The sequence below is a fragment of the Dermochelys coriacea genome, chromosome 3, assembly GCF_009764565.3.
Source record: "Dermochelys coriacea isolate rDerCor1 chromosome 3, rDerCor1.pri.v4, whole genome shotgun sequence".
NCBI lineage: Eukaryota > Metazoa > Chordata > Testudines > Dermochelyidae > Dermochelys > Dermochelys coriacea.
Window position 1 is genome coordinate 34,037,792 of NC_050070.1, and position 16,406 is coordinate 34,054,197.

Below are 16,406 nucleotides of genomic sequence, written 5' to 3' on the forward strand. Positions count from 1 at the left end.
AGCGGCACTGCGATGGGTACCCGCATGGCCCCACAGTATGCCAACATTTTTTGGCTGACTTAGAACAACGCTTCCTCAGCTCTCGTCCCCTAATGCCCCTACTCTACTTGCGCTACATTGATGACATCTTCATCATCTGGACCCATGGAAAAGAAGCTCTTGAGGAATTCCACCATGATTTCAACAATTTCCATCCCACCATCAACCTCAGCCTGGACCAGTCCACACAAGAGATCCACTTCTTGGACACTACGGTGCTAATAAGCGATGGTCACATAAACACCACCCTATATTGGAAACCTACTGACCGCTATTCCTACCTACATGCCTCTAGCTTTCATCCAGATCATACCACTCGATCCATTGTCTACAGCCAAGCGCTACGATATAACCGCATTTGCTCCAACCCCTCAGACAGAGACAAACACCTACAAGATCTCTATCATGCATTCCTACAACTACAATACCCACCTGCTGAAGTGAAGAAACAGATTGACAGAGCCAGAAGAGTACCCAGAAGTCACCTACTACAGGACAGGCCCAATAAAGAAAACAACAGAACGCCACTAGCCATCACCTTCAGCCCCCAACTAAAACCTCTCCAACGCATCATCAAGGATCTACAACCTATCCTGAAGGACGACCCATCACTCTCACAGATCTTGGGAGACAGACCAGTCCTTGCTTACAGACAGCCCCCCAATCTGAAGCAAATACTCACCAGCAACCACACACCACACAACAGAACCACTAACTCAGGAACCTATCCTTGCAACAAAGCCCGTTGCCAGCTCTGTCCACATATCTATTCAGGGGATACCATCATAGGGCCTAATCACATCAGCCACACTATCAGAGGCTCCTTCACCTGCGCATCTACCAATGTGATATATGCCATCATGTGCCAGCAATGCCCCTCTGCCATGTACATTGGCCAGTCTCTACGTAAAAGAATGAATGGACACAAATCAGACGTCAAGAATTATAACATTCAAAAACCAGTTGGAGAACACTTCAATCTCTCTGGTCACTCGATCACAGACCTAAGAGTGGCTATACTTCAACAAAAAAGCTTCAAAAACAGACTCCAACGAGAGACTGCTGAATTGGAATTAATTTGCAAACTGGATACAATTAACTTAGGCTTGAATAGAGACTGGGAATGGATGAGTCATTACACAAAGTAAAACTATTTCCCCATGGTATTTCTCCCCCCCACACCACCCCCCACTGTTCCTCTGATATTCTTAAAAAGAAAAGGAGTACTTGTGGCACCTTAGAGACTAACAAATTTATTTGAGCATAAGCTTTCGTGAGCTACAGCTCACTTCATCGGATGAAGTGAGCTGTAGCTCACGAAAGCTTATGGTCAAATAAATTTGTTAGTCTCTAAGGTGCCACAAGTACTCCTTTTCTTTTTGCGAATACAGACTAACAGGGCTGCTACTCTGAAACCTCTGATATTCTTGTTAACTGCTGGAATTAGCCTACCTTGCTTGTCACCATGAAAGGTTTTCCTCCTTTCCCCCCCCTGCTGCTGGTGATGGCTTATCTTAAGTGATCACTCTCCTTACAGTGTGTATGATAAACCCATTGTTTCATGTTCTCTGTGTGTGTGTATATAAATCTCTCCTCTGTTTTTTCCACCAAATGCATCCGATGAAGTGAGCTGTAGCTCACGAAAGCTTATGCTCTAATAAATTTGTTAGTCTCTAAGGTGCCACAAGTACTCCTTTTCTTTTTATAAAGGCATTTATTATACTCTAGTTAGTAATCTCCAGAACTAGCCCCATATATAATTTGCTGTGCATTTTGGCAGCTTGGCATAATTAGGAGATGTGTAGTTGGGTCATGGTGGAACTGGGTCAGAGTACCAAGTTACAGACAGGAGGCAAATAGTCGGGGAATAACCAAGGTCAGGAGCCAGAGTCTGGATTTACAGTCAGGCAAGATCTGGAGCAGACAATCTGCATTGTTGCTCAGACAGCTTTTGTAATGTTTTCCTAGCTTATATACCAGTATGGACCAATCAGGGGGCTTCAACTGAGGCCCTGGTGGGTGGTACTTCCTGCAGAGTATAGCTTCACAGGGTCCTCCCAGCAAAAACATGACATTAGCTGCTAGTGGCAATGTGGCAGCATCAGCTATCCAGAGTCTCTGTGATCCCAGGTTCTAGTTCTGCAGGTGTTTTTTTACAATAATAGCTCTTAACATATTTGAAAACTATGATCAGATTCCCCTGCAATCCTGTTTTCTCAAAATTAAACATTAACCAGGTTTTCCCCCCAGCCTTTTCTAAACCTTTTATCATTTTTGTTGCTCACCTCAGGACTGCCTCCACTTTGTCCACATCTTTCTTAAAATATGATACCCCAAACTGGATCCAGCACTTCGGAAGAGGCCCCACCTGTGCCAAGCAAAGTGGAACAATTATTTCCCATGTCTTACATCAGACACTCCTGTACATGTATCCTAGAATATTTGCCTTTTTTGCAACAGCATCAGACTGTTGACTCACATTCAATTTATGATCTCTTATAATCCCAAGATTCTTTTCTTCATCACCACCACCTAGCCAGTTATTCTCCCATTTTGTATTTGTGCATTTGAGTTTTCCTTCTTAACAGCACTACTTTGCACTTGTCTTTACTGAATTTCATCTTATTGATTTCAGACCAATTCTCCAATTCATTTCTAATCCTATCCTGCAAAGTGGTTGCAACCTCTCCAAGCTTTCTGTCATCCACAGATTTTGTAAGTTACTCTCTACTCCATCAAAGTGCCTAATGAAAATATTGAATAGCACCAGACCAGAAGACACCCCTGCAGGACCCCATTTGTTACATGTCCTCTTAGTTTGAGAGTGAACCTTTGATAACTGCTCTTTGAGTACAGTTTTTCAACCAGTTATGCACCTAAACATTAGAAGTTTCATTTAGACTGTATTTCCCTAGTTTGCTTATGAGAATGTCATGTAGGATTGTGTCACAAGTCTTACTAAAGTCAAGATATATCATGTTTTCTGTTTCTCCCTGTCCACTAGGCTAGTTACCCTGTCAAAAAAGGAAATTAAGTTGGTTTGGCAGGGTTCATTCTTGACAAATCCTGGCTGGCTATTACTTGTCACCTTATTATTCTCTATGTTTAAACAAGCTGATTCATTAATAGTTTGTTGCAGTGTCCTTTTAGGTCGCATCAGGTGTAGAAATGGAAATAACCTTAAGAAAATTATCATGGAAGAGATGGTGGCAGGTCATCATAGCAGGGGATGATCAGTAAGGAGATGGATTGTGTGAATGATCACTGGGAGGTCAGGTGATGAGTGCTGGAAGCTAGCAATGAATTGAGAAGGCTTCTGAAAATTCTGCTCTGATGAAACCAATGTTCAGACATGAGCAAATGGATTTTAATTACATAAGAATGTAAGAATAACCATATTGGGTCAGACCACTGGTTCATGCAGCCCAGTATCCTGTCTCTGACAGTGGCCAGTGCCAAATGCTTCAGAGGGAATGAACAGAACAGGCAATTTCAAGTGAACCATCCCCTGCGATCCAGTTCCAGCTTCTGGCAGTTGGAGATTTAGGAACACCCAGAGCATGGGGGTTGTATCCCTGACTATCTTGGCTAATAGCCATTGAGGTACCTGTTATGCATGAACTTATCTAAATCTTTTTTGAACCCAGTTATACTTTTGGCCTTCACAACATCCCATGGCATGAGTTTAAAGGTTGATTGTGTGTTGTGTGAAGTACTTTCTTATGTTTGTTTTAAACCTGCTGCCTAATACTTACTTACTTTTCCAACTGTTGTAGTTATGTTGATTGGACTATAATTTCCTTAATACCCTTCCCCATTTTGAAAAAAAGTACTATGTTTGCCTTTCTTCAGTCCTCCAGGACCTCAGCATCGTCCATGAATTCTCAGAGAATTGCTAATGGTTCAGATTGCTTCTGCTAGTCCCTTAAGTACCCTAAAGTGAATTTTCTCAGGCGCTGCAAACTTGAATACATCTATCTTATCTAAATATTCTTTAACTTTTTTTTTCTATATTTTGGCCTTTGTTCTTTCCATCTTATTGTTAACTGCAATTATGTTAAGTATCTGATAACAATTAATCTTTTTAGAGAAGACTGAAGCAAAAAAGGTAGCAAATATTTTGGTAGCATATATTATTTGCTCTCCTTCCCCATTAAGTGATGGACCTACATTTTCCTTAATCTTCTCTTACTTCTAATGCAAAAGAATGAACTGCTTTTTATTTCCTTTTATGTTCCTTGCTAGATGTAACTCATTTTGTACTTTAGCCTTTGATTTTGTCCTTGTATGCTTGTGCTATTCTTTTATACTAGTTTTTTCAGCAATTTGTCCTTATTTCCAATTTCTGTATGATTTCTTTTTGATTGTCAGGTCATTAGAGAGCTGCCATCTAGCCCTGTAGGAGCCTACACTTCTGCTGGTGGGAACGCACAAAGCCACCTAAGTCCTGATGCCAGCGTTCCGCTCAGCACTTAAATCCCAGTGAGATTCTCAAACTAGGCATTCCCTGCCTATGTTGCCTGCAGGACCCAATCCAATAGGCAGTCTCAGAAGTCACACAAGCACACACTTCCTGGATCAGGCACACAATACACAACTGTGGCTTATATGTAGTAGCCCACTGGTTAAAGTGCTGACACAGAATATGGGTTCAAAACCCCCTTCTGTCTAATTCGGAGCAGGGACTTGAACCCAAGTATTCCATGAGAACATCCTAACCAGTAGGCTATAGAGTAATTCTCAGTCTGGCTCTGTTTGTAATACTTAGGTTATCATTAGGCTAAAGTGGAACAGATTTAACAGGAGAGATTGAAAGAACCACCACAGAATGCCTTTGGGTACTCACTTTGGAGGTGAGATATCCAAGTTCCTGTCGCAACTCAGATAGAATCGGGATTTGAACCTAGGGCTACCACATTCCATGGGAGTGCTCTGACCACTGGGTTACTGGGGATGGAGGGCACTATCTCCTCCTCCTTGTTTCTGACAGAAAGGGCTGCCATTGCTTAGACATCAAGCTCCAGGGGAGGGTTTATGGCTGAGAATCCCAAGGGGAGATAGGGTACCTCCTTCTGACCCAGAAGTGGTACCTAAGTCCCTTTGAGAGGTGGGCCTCTCCTCTGCATTTCATAGTGGCTAGCTTACATGGTTCCCTGCTGAGTTTGGTGGCTTTTGTGAATCCCACTCTTAGGTGCCTATCTGTCTCCAGGCATTGTATAGGGAGCCGAGGGAATTAACTTGGGGCTAATTCCACACACACACACACACACACACACACACACACCCTTCTGGACAAGACAAAGCACTTGAAGTTGTATCCCAATAGGTAATCTTTTGAGAAAATAAAAGTGACTGAAAATAGGAGGTTAGAATGGAGGAAGTGTCAGGTCAACCATATCTATTTACCAGCACTACGGTGATGCTACAATATTACAATAGTACCTGGGTTTTTCCCTTTATATATACAAATTATTATTGTCTTATTTCTTCACTCAGGAGGGATACTACACTGTGGTATCTATAAATATGTATATTTTTTCTTCCTTAATTTACCTTTCATACATGTCACCTAATTTGTGCTGCCTATAGGCCAGATGCCAATAGCCATATTCCTGATGAACAGTACCTTTCATCCTAATAGCCCTGTGGAAGTCATTGGGACCTCTTGTAGACCAAGGTACTCCTCAGGTCTACATGCATTAGAATCTGGTTACAATGCATTAGAATCTGGTTACAATTTGTGAATCCCCTTGATTTATACCTGGTGCAAGTCAGCATTAAATTTGACCCATAATGCATCTTTTTAATGAAAAAAAAAGAGGGGTAGTTTTGAAGTGCAGAGAGCTGATTAAGTTACAAAGTCCATTTAATTCCTAAAAGTTATGGTCTTAAAAAAAATTGATGTTTTTGGCCAAAGATCAAACTTTCAAAAACAAAAAAGCTGTTAAAATCCCTTTTAAGAATGGAAGGCCATCTGGTTTAACCTGCTCTCTCTAGTTAAAAATGGCTAGAGATAAAGGAGGATACTGTTCCTTCAGTACCACTCGTGCTGAGGCTTTAATGGCATTTGAGAAGGCAAGCAGCCTAATGATCAGCTTTAGAATAGTAACTGCAAGTTAACTCTTTAAAGTTGCAAACTGCTTTTTTTAAAAGACATCTATTTTTACCATGCTTTTGGAACCTGTCCCTTATTGGGACTATTTTTTCTCTAGCTGTCTGCAGCTTTCTGCTTTGCTTTCCATTTTAAAAAATGGAAACACCTGACCTAGCATACACTTTAGAAGGCACGGCTGGTGGGAAGTGAGTACTGGAATGTTTCAGCTTTCAAAACTGTAAAGATTCAGATTTATAGTCAGTCTGTTTATACTCTATCATATCATGCGTGGCAGCATAGGATATCAAAGCACGAAGGCCTAAAGGGCTACCCCCATTTCAAATAAAAAATAGTTCTTCCGTATGGCATAATGCAGTACAGATGGAAAGCTTTACTTTTCTGTTATACTGTTTCTGTCCATTTCTCAGGCAATAAATTCTGGTCAAATCAAGCAGTCATTTCTAAGACTTTGTGAAACCTATTTTACCAGTATCTGCTGCTGTGGTTATATATTCCACAGAGAAAAGCTGCCTAGGTTCCCAAGTTTTATAAATTGCTTGAAGGAGACCTTACAAATAAAAATGCATGGAAAATATGGCCTGGGTTTTAATAACCATACTGTTAACTCTGCATTTTCATGTGACAGTTTAAACTCTCACTTGTGTTGGCAGAATTTTCACCCTTCAAAGCAGCATTGATTTCATGGTTATCATTGGTTCTTTTCATTGCCTAAATATAAAATAATTTTGCATCCTTATATAAGGGAATCTTGCAATAGAAATTAACAAAAAACTGCACCCATCCGACCTCAGGTTGGGGTACCATAAGCTAAGGAGGGCCAGGAGGAAAGGAAGGATGGTATGGTGGTTACATCACAAGAGTAGGGAGCTATGTTTAATTCCCAGCTCTGCCACAGACTTCCTGTGTCATGACCTTGGGCAAGTCACTTAATCTCTATGACTTAGTTCCTCATTTGTAAAAATTGAGATAATATTCTCTGCTACCTTAAGGGATTGTTTTTTTTCATGAAGTGCATGTACAGTCCAACACCTGAGGCCTTGAGCCCTGACTAAAACCTAAGACTAGGACAGGTGAAAACTTGGTGCTATAGGAAGTAGAGCAAATTATTCAGTAACTGGCAGTCTTCCCTCTGATTCAGTACCGAAGTAATAACATAGTTCCATGTTAGGGTGCTGGAGATTCCAATTTTCCAATGATATAAAATCAAGGGTCACACCATGTTGCTTTATAACCATTATACCATTATGTAGAATTTACTTTAAGAGAAGTACAAGCTATGTCTCATGCTGTTTGCAGGCTCACTTGTGTAGCATATTTATTCACTAAATTCAGTGACCACTGCAGCTCCCAAGCTTGTGTGCAGTATAATGATTTCCATTCCTTAACTTACAGCAACAAAAGAAAGCATGGCATCAAACTAGACAATAGCTGAAATACAATATGTACTTGCTATGAATTCTGAGACTGAAAACATCTCAGAAAATTGGGTCACATGTTAAGAGCTAAGAGCTGATCTTTGCAAAACTTGATGCATCCATGTGGTCAGCAGAACAGGTGTGGATTCAGTAAATGTTTCAATCTATGGATATGACATAATATTTTTATTATTAAATTAAATACTGTGAACTACTTTGGTCACCCTATCTCAAAAAAAGACAGCAAAAACCCCAAAGCGCCTGATATGAGAAGAGCAATCAAAATGGTTAGAGGAGAGACTAAAACAATTACAACTACTAGCTTAGAAAGGAGAGATGATCAAGCTACTAATGAATGGTATAGATTACCTTCCCTGGGGAAACAACGAGGAATACTTGTGGTACCTTATAGACTAACAAATTTATTTGGGCATAAGCTTTCGTGGGCTAAAACCCACTTCATCAGATGCATGCAGTGTAAAATACAGTAGGAAGAAAGATATAGCAGTACATGAAAAGATGGGAGTTGCCTTACCCAGTGTGGGGTCGAGACTAATCAATTAAAGTGGGCTATTATCAACAGGATGAAAAATCACTTATGCAGTGGTAATCAGGGTGGCTCATTTCAAACAGTTAACAAAAAGGTGTGAGTAACAGTAAGGGCAAATTAGCATGGGAAAATTAGGTTTTTTTAATTTTTGTAGTGACTCATCCACTCTCAGTCTTTATTCAGGCCTAATTTGATGGTATCCAGTTTGCAAATTAATTCCAGTTCTGCGGTTTCTCGTTTGAATCTGTTTTCGAAGTGTTTTTGTTGAAGAATTGCCACTTTTAAGTCTGTTATTGAGTGTCCAGAGAGGTCGACGTGTTCTCTGACTGGTTTTTGAATGTTATAATTCCTGATATCTGATTTGTGTCCATTTATTCTTTTGCATAGAGATTGCCATGTACATTGGCCAAACCGGACAGTTAACTGTTTGAAACAAGCCACCCTGATTACCACTACAAAAGTGACTTTTTCAACTTGTTGATAATATCCCACTTTAATTGATTTGTCTTGACCCCCCGCACTGGGTAAGGCAACTCCCATATTTTCATGTACTGCTACATATCTATCTATCTATCTATCTATCTATCTATCTATCTATCTATCTATCTATCTATATCTATCTGTATATATATATCTTCCTACTGTATTTTCCACTCCATGCAACTGATGAAGTGAGTTTTAGCCCACGAAAGCTTATGCCCAAATAAATTTGTTAGTTTATAAGGTGCCACAAGTACTCCTTGTTGGTTTTGCTGATACAGACTAACACTGCTACCACTCTAAAACCTTCCTTGGGGACTGCACCTTCATGCAATGGGAAGGCTTGTGAGTTCCATTGACACCAAGAATTATGTCAATGGGAGGTTTTTTTACCTTTCCCAAGCTGGAGAGGTCAAAAGGTGGAGACGAGACAAAAAGCGGTCCACAGATTGAGATTTGACCTATTGGGAAACAACCAATCCTCACAGGAAAGTTATAGAAAGAAATAAAACATGGTAGCCATTCTAGCAAACAGCAAGACAGACCAGAATGGTGAAGCCTCAATTGTGTCTAAGGAACATCTGATGTCATGGGAAGGATTCGGGATTAGAGAAGGTCTATTGGACACTTCATCTACAGGACTAAGGAGACACCCAGTCAGAATAAAGCTGTTTCTGATTGTTACAAATTTGGAGCTTTTACTGCTTTAGAGTGTCAGTGTTGAAGAGATGATGCTTGTTGATGTACTGGAGCTAATAATAGCAGGTAATAATAATAGGTGTAATAGCAAAGACGATACAAATTTAAAAATACCAAGAGGATTTTTTAACAAATTTCAACATATGGAACTCTCCACAGCAAGATAGTGATGGCAAGGCCAAAGTTGGCTGCAAACAAAACACTGGACATTTATATAGATAATATATCTGCAATCATACTAGCTAAAATAATAGTTTACATGAGATAGCAAACCTCATCTTTCATTATATAAACTGACCTCTGACCATCTGGAGTTAGGAAGAAAAGTTCCTCACTGAGTAGTCATCATATTGTATAATTCTATATTAAGGTGGAGGATCTTACATCCTCATCCGAAATATCTTAGTCTAACCATTTTGAGAAAGCATGTTGGATGAGACAGACTGCAGGTATAATCCAGTATGTCAATGACTATGTTACTGTGCTCCAGTCTCAGGGGTGAAAGGAAGCCAGTATGGGCTGGTATGGCATACTGGTAAAAGGTGGCTGCTGGTACTGCCCTGCACGCAGCTGACATTAAAGCCCCTTTTTCCCCCCAGCTCTCCCGGGGCCAGCAACTTAAAAGGGCCCATGGCTCCCGACCACCGCCACTGTTACCATGGCAACAGCCGGAGCTCCGGGCCCTTTAAATTGCTGCCGGAGCCCCGGGTGGTGCGGGCCAAGCAGCCTGGATGGGCTGGCTGGGGAAGGCTGATCCTGCAGACCTGCCCCTTCTGCCTGAGGTCCCGCCCCTTCCAGGGGTCCGGAGCTGGGCCCCCGGAACGGTAAGTGGTTAATGTTATTTTACTCCTGTCCAGTCTCAACACTTTTTCATGCCCAGATGTCAAGAACTTCTAAATATTTGTTTCAGAGTAGCCAAGTGGTAGTGAGTAAATAAATATACATCCAGGTGGATAATAACTGAAGCCTATTAAAAAATGAAAAAATGAAAAAAGGATGTTTTTTAAATTTAAATTAAATACAAGGTTTTTTTAAATGAACTTAATTAAAATTAAATTTGAAAGACACATCCTATATTAAGATCTAAATGTATTAGAATCTATTAAAATAATTTAAATTAAATCCCAAAAAATATTAAGCAGTTCATTATTTCTGCCAAGTTCTCAAGTAAGTCAAAGCACTGAACTGGTGGAAATCATTGACTAAATACTGGGAATCAGAGTTTGGTGAAATGCTAAACCAGCTTTTAACAGCAATAGCTTCTTCTGCAGGTGGAGGGAGAATATTTTCTTCACTTCAGTTTATTCAGCTAATTCAATTAAATGACTAGTTCATTCAAACTTAACTACTTGTAAATTGAAAAAGCAGGAAAGCTTTTCCAATCTGGGTGTGACAGGATGAGATCTACTAGTTCTAAAATCATAAAGAATATGGTAGTTAGAAACAATTGGTTCAGTTAACTAGCTACAGGTAATACTTCCTTTGTTTAATAAATAAATTAGTTTTAAATATAAGACGTTTTGATTAACTTTTTGATATAATTTTTTTTAAGTATCCAGCACTTAAGGTAGTTTTATTTAATTTTAAAAATGGAATTTTTGTGCATTTTAATTGAATTTAAATTTCCATCCAACTAGAGCTTGCTACAAAGCACATATAACAAATGAATATTTAGTGAATAAGAAATACATCATTCACCATTTTTAACATAACAAAAATGTAAACATTAAAGAACCTGAATAAATGTAAGTTAAGATGTATAATTGCTTGAATAAATGTATAGGTTGTATTTAGTTGCAAATAACATGTCTTAATGGTTACCAGCTAATTAGAAAAGGAGTACTTGTGGCACCTTAGAGACTAACAAATTTATTAGAGCATAAGCTTTTGTGAGCTACAGCTCACTTCATCGGACACCACCGATTTCCTGAGGAAACTACAGTCCATTGGTAATCTTCCTAAAAACACCATCCTAGCCACTATGGATGTAGAAGCCCTCTACACCAACATTCCACACAAAAATGGACTACAAGCCGTCAGGAACAGTATCCCCGATACTGTCACGGCTAACCTGGTGGCTGAACTTTGTGACTTTGTCCTGACCCATAACTATTTCACATTTGGTGACAATGTATACCTTCAAATCAGCGGCACTGCGATGGGTACCCGCATGGCCCCACAGTATGCCAACATTTTTATGGCTGACTTAGAACAACGCTTCCTCAGCTCTCGTCCCCTAATGCCCCTACTCTACTTGCGCTACATTGATGACATCTTCATCATCTGGACCCATGGAAAAGAAGCTCTTGAGGAATTTCACCATGATTTCAACAATTTCCATCCCACCATCAACCTCAGCCTGGACCAGTCCACACAAGAGATCCACTTCCTGGACACTACGGTGCTAATAAGCGATGGTCACATAAACACCACCCTATATCGGAAACCTACTGACTGCTATTCCTACCTACATGCCTCTAGCTTTCATCCAGATCATACCACTCGATCCATTGTCTACAGCCAAGCGCTACGATATAACCGCATTTGCTCCAACCCCTCAGACAGAGACAAACACCTACAAGATCTCTATCATGCATTCCTACAACTACAATACCCACCTGCTGAAGTGAAGAAACAGATTGACAGAGCCAGACGAGTACCCAGAAGTCACCTACTACAGGACAGGCCCGACAAAGAAAACAACAGAACGCCACTAGCCATCACCTTCAGCCCTCAACTAAAACCTCTCCAACGCATCATCAAGGATCTACAACCTATCCTGAAGGATGAGCCATCACTCTCACAGATCTTGGGAGACAAACCAGTCCTTGCTTACAGACAGCCCCCCAATCTGAAGCAAATACTCACCAGCAACCACACACCACACAACAGAACCACTAACCCAGGAACCTATCCTTGCAACAAAGCCCGTTGCCAACTCTGTCCACATATCTATTCAGGGGATACCATCATAGGGCCTAATCACATCAGCCACACTATCAGAGGCTCCTTCACCTGCGCATCTACCAATGTGATATATGCCATCATGTGCCAGCAATTCCCCTCTGCCATGTACATTGGCCAAACTGGACAGTCTCTACGTAAAAGAATGAATGGACACAAATCAGACGTCAAGAATTATAACATTCAAAAACCAGCTGGAGAACACTTCAATCTCTTTGGTCACTCGATCACAGACCTAAGAGTGGCTATACTTCAACAAAAAAGCTTCAAAAACAGACTCCAAGGAGAGACTGCTGAATTGGAATTAATTTGTAAACTGGATACAATTAACTTAGGCTTGAATAGAGACTGGGAATGGATGAGTCATTACACAAAGTAAAACTATTTCCCCATGAAAAAAGAAAAGGAGTACTTGTGGCACCTTAGAGACTAACAAATTTATTAGAGCATAAGCTTTCGTGAGATACAGCTCACTTCATCGGATGCATCCGATGAAGTGAGCTGTATCTCACGAAAGCTTATGCTCTAATAAATTTGTTAGTCTCTTAGGTGCCACAAGTACTCCTTTTCTTTTTGCGAATACAGACTAACACGGCTGCTACTCTGAAACCTGTCATTATTTCCCCATGGTATTTCTCCCTCCCACCCCACCCCCCACTGTTCCTCTGATATACTTGTTAACTGCTGGAATTAGCCTACCTTGCTTGTCACCATGAAAGGTTTTCCTCCTTTCCCCCCCCTGCTGCTGGTGATGGCTTATCTTAAGTGATCACTCTCCTTACAGTGTGTATGATAAACCCATTGTTTCATGTTCTCTGTGTGTGTGTATATAAATCTCTCCTCTGTTTTTTCCACCAAATGCATCCGATGAAGTGAGCTGTAGCTCACGAAAGCTTATGCTCTAATAAATTTGTTAGTCTCTAAGGTGCCACAAGTACTCCTTTTCTTTTTGCGAATACAGACTAACACGGCTGCTACTCTGAAACAGCTAATTAGAATAAACCTTTCTTTGGGAAAATAACTAAGAAATACAGAAACAAAACATGTTTAAAATAGATTATTTCAATCAAGGTTTCTTGTTTGCCGATTAAAATTGGTGATTTAAATCACTTTGTTTTAAATCAATCCACCCTGATATACAATTTCAGAATTGATTGTTAATGTGACTGAAAATAGTTATTTTAATTCATTAAATAGGTTTTAAAAGCTGTAAATTCCTCCTTGTTTCTCTATTGTCTATTTTCTACTTTTTCAGTGGTCAATTTCTCCTTTTCAGCCATTTCCACCTTGTTTATATATATAAAATTTTATTCTATTTTAAACATGCTTTGTTTGTGTACCTTTTAGTTATATATCTATATTAGTGGTTCCCAAACTTGTTATGCTGCTTGTGCAGGGAAAGCCCCTGGCGGGCTGGGCTGGTTTGTTTACCTGCCACATCCACAGGTTCGGCCAATCGCAGCTCCCAGTGGCCGTGGTTCGCTGCTCCAGGTCAACAGGGGGTAGCCGTGATCGGCCACGCCTATGGACACAGCAGGTAAACAAACCAACCTGGCCCACCAGGGGCTTTCCCTGCACAAGCAGTGGAAAAAGTTTGGGAACCACTGATCTATGTGATTAAAAACAAAACAAGACAAAAGCTATAACAGCAAATCTTGTAGTCCTTACTCAAGCAAGTATCCCACTGAACTCAATGCAAGTTTTGCCTGAATATAGGCTGAAGGATCTGGTCTTGAAAGAATTTCAACACATAAAATATCACTTAAATGCCCTTAACTCCTGCAGTTGGATATGTGTAAAACCCAGTGTAACTGAGGTCAATGTATAGCCTATGATTAGCATACTGGGTACAACTTTGAAATCCAACATCCTTAGAAAATTCAGAGAGGATTATGGTTTAAATTCATAGGAATGCCAAAACAAAGTGTGATTTTCTATACATATGTTCTGCAATACACAGGCTCAGCCAGTGTGTATTAAGGATGACATTAACTCTGATTTCCCCTACTTTGCATGTTTAAATCAGAGCATTAGTATAACCTTTTTTTGTGTGGCTTAATTAATGTAACATGCTTGTTTTATTGTTGTGGCCTGCTGTTTTTATTACAACAGCACAAAATAATCCAGTTATTGTTTCCAAGTTCCTGGTTTTACAAGAAAGAACTATAAATGCTGTGTGACTAAAAGTTTTGACATGAACAAGTGAACCTGGCGTCCTGTCCATTGAGGTACTGAGCAGCCTTGTGAAAGTTTGGCCAGATGGCTTTGTTAGTGATAAACAAAAAGAGAAAAGACCAATAGGAACCACTGAAGGATGGAGGAGGCAGGAGAGGTCTTGCTCCAGAAATTACCTCAGAAAGGGAAAAAACAGCAAGACCTGTTTCAAGACTAAGGGGAAAGGAGTGACCTCAAGAGATGTCCCCTACTACTTCTCTGTAACTTTCAAAGGTTGCTTATAATTAGCTGTCTTCTCCACACCCCCTCCAGGTTCCTTGGAGGTAACTCCATTCCTTCTTTGGCAAAAAGTTTACTTCCCCCTTCAAGGCTGTTCTGGTCTCTCCCTCTGACCTTGTGAATCCCAACTGGAGGGCTCTCACTTCCTACTGGATGACTGACAGTTTCTCTGCATTTTCTTTGGGATGTTTTCCTTTGGCAGGGAGGGACTTTCTTTGCTCTAGTGACTGGATTGACAATGCAAGGAAAGAACCACACAGATACCTAAAAGAATTTCAGGGGTACATTAATAGAGGTTTAAGGCCGGAAACGGCGAATCGTGGCCACTGGGAGCTGTGGGTGGCCCTGCAAATGTAAACAAACTGTCTAGCGGCTCACCGACGGATTATCCTGACAGGCTGCGTGCGACCTGCGGGCCACAGGTTGCGCACCACTGCTGTAGACCCTCTCTAAATCCAGCCAACCCAGTTGCAGAGGCAGGAAAGTGGGAGATTTTCCATTAACTTCAGTAAGAATGAGATTGGAAAATATTATCTTTTGACATTTGTGTGTAGCACCACACAGCAGGGTTGCATGGCTTCCCAAAAAGACAGAAGAATTATCTAAGACTATAGATAGATTATAGATAGATAGACTAAAAAGGTATAATGAATGAAATGAAAAAGGGAAAATTTAGGTTGAGTTGTCAGAAAAAACTTCCTGATGGTGAGAGCTGTCAGTTTAAGGAATAGTCTCCAAGGAAAGTACATATGCTCTGTAATTTAGGATACTGGAACTAGACTGAACAAGACACTGAGTGTATTTTAGATAGGTAGATAGATAGATAGATAGATAGATAGATAGATAGAATTGTAGGGAATAATCTATCTATCTATCTATCTATCTATCAATGGCAGTGGGATAGACAAGGTGATGAAAGAGGTCTGTTCTTTGTGAGGCAGGGGACAATATTTTAAAAAAAATAAATAAGATGTAACAGGTAACTGTAGTCTGGTTAGCCTGACATCTGTCCCAAACAAATCATGGATAGGCTAGCATGAGATGTTATGAGTAAATAATGAAAGGACAGTAGTATAATAAGACGGATGATCTAGGGTGTAGAACAGTAGCCTAGGACATGGGGGACCTGGGCTCAGGTCCTTGCTCTGCCACAGACTTCCTTTGTGACCTTGGACAAGTCATTTAACTTCTCTGTGCCTCAGTTCCCCATCTGTAAAATAAGGGCGTGTTTTGAGGACAGCATTAAAGATTGTGAAGTGCTGAGATACTACAATATTAAGGACCAGATAAGCACATAAGATAGATAATTGATGCCAATCACCATGGTTTTAATGTGAAATAGGACTTGTTAAGCTGGAGTTACTTGAACAACATGTGTTTTAACAGAGCTAAATACAACGCCATATCTCTAGGTAAAAATATGTAGATCATACTTATAGGTTAGGGGACTATATTTCTGAAAGGTAATAGCAGGTGAGCAACTGAACGTGAGATCCCAGTACTATGAAGAGGATAAGGGAACTAATGTGATTCTTGGATCAGAAGCAGGGAAATATCATAATGCAGTGGTATTACCACTGTTGTAAAAATTAGAGAGACCATTACTGGAATACTGTGTCAGTTCTGCTGCCCACACTTTAAAAATGATATTGACCATTTAGAAAGAGTTCAGAAAAGAACTACAAGAATG

General features: G+C 40.3%; 1 long non-coding RNA gene across 1 annotated transcript; it reads left to right on the top strand.

Moving 5' to 3' along the window:
• Nucleotides 1–15,267: 15,267 nt before the first annotated feature.
• LOC122459232 lies at nucleotides 15,268–15,669 on the top strand. The gene is made up of 2 exons (XR_006279770.1): nucleotides 15,268–15,527; nucleotides 15,560–15,669. It is a non-coding gene; the product is annotated as an uncharacterized LOC122459232 (long non-coding RNA).
• The last annotated feature ends 737 nt before the right edge of the window (nucleotides 15,670–16,406 follow it).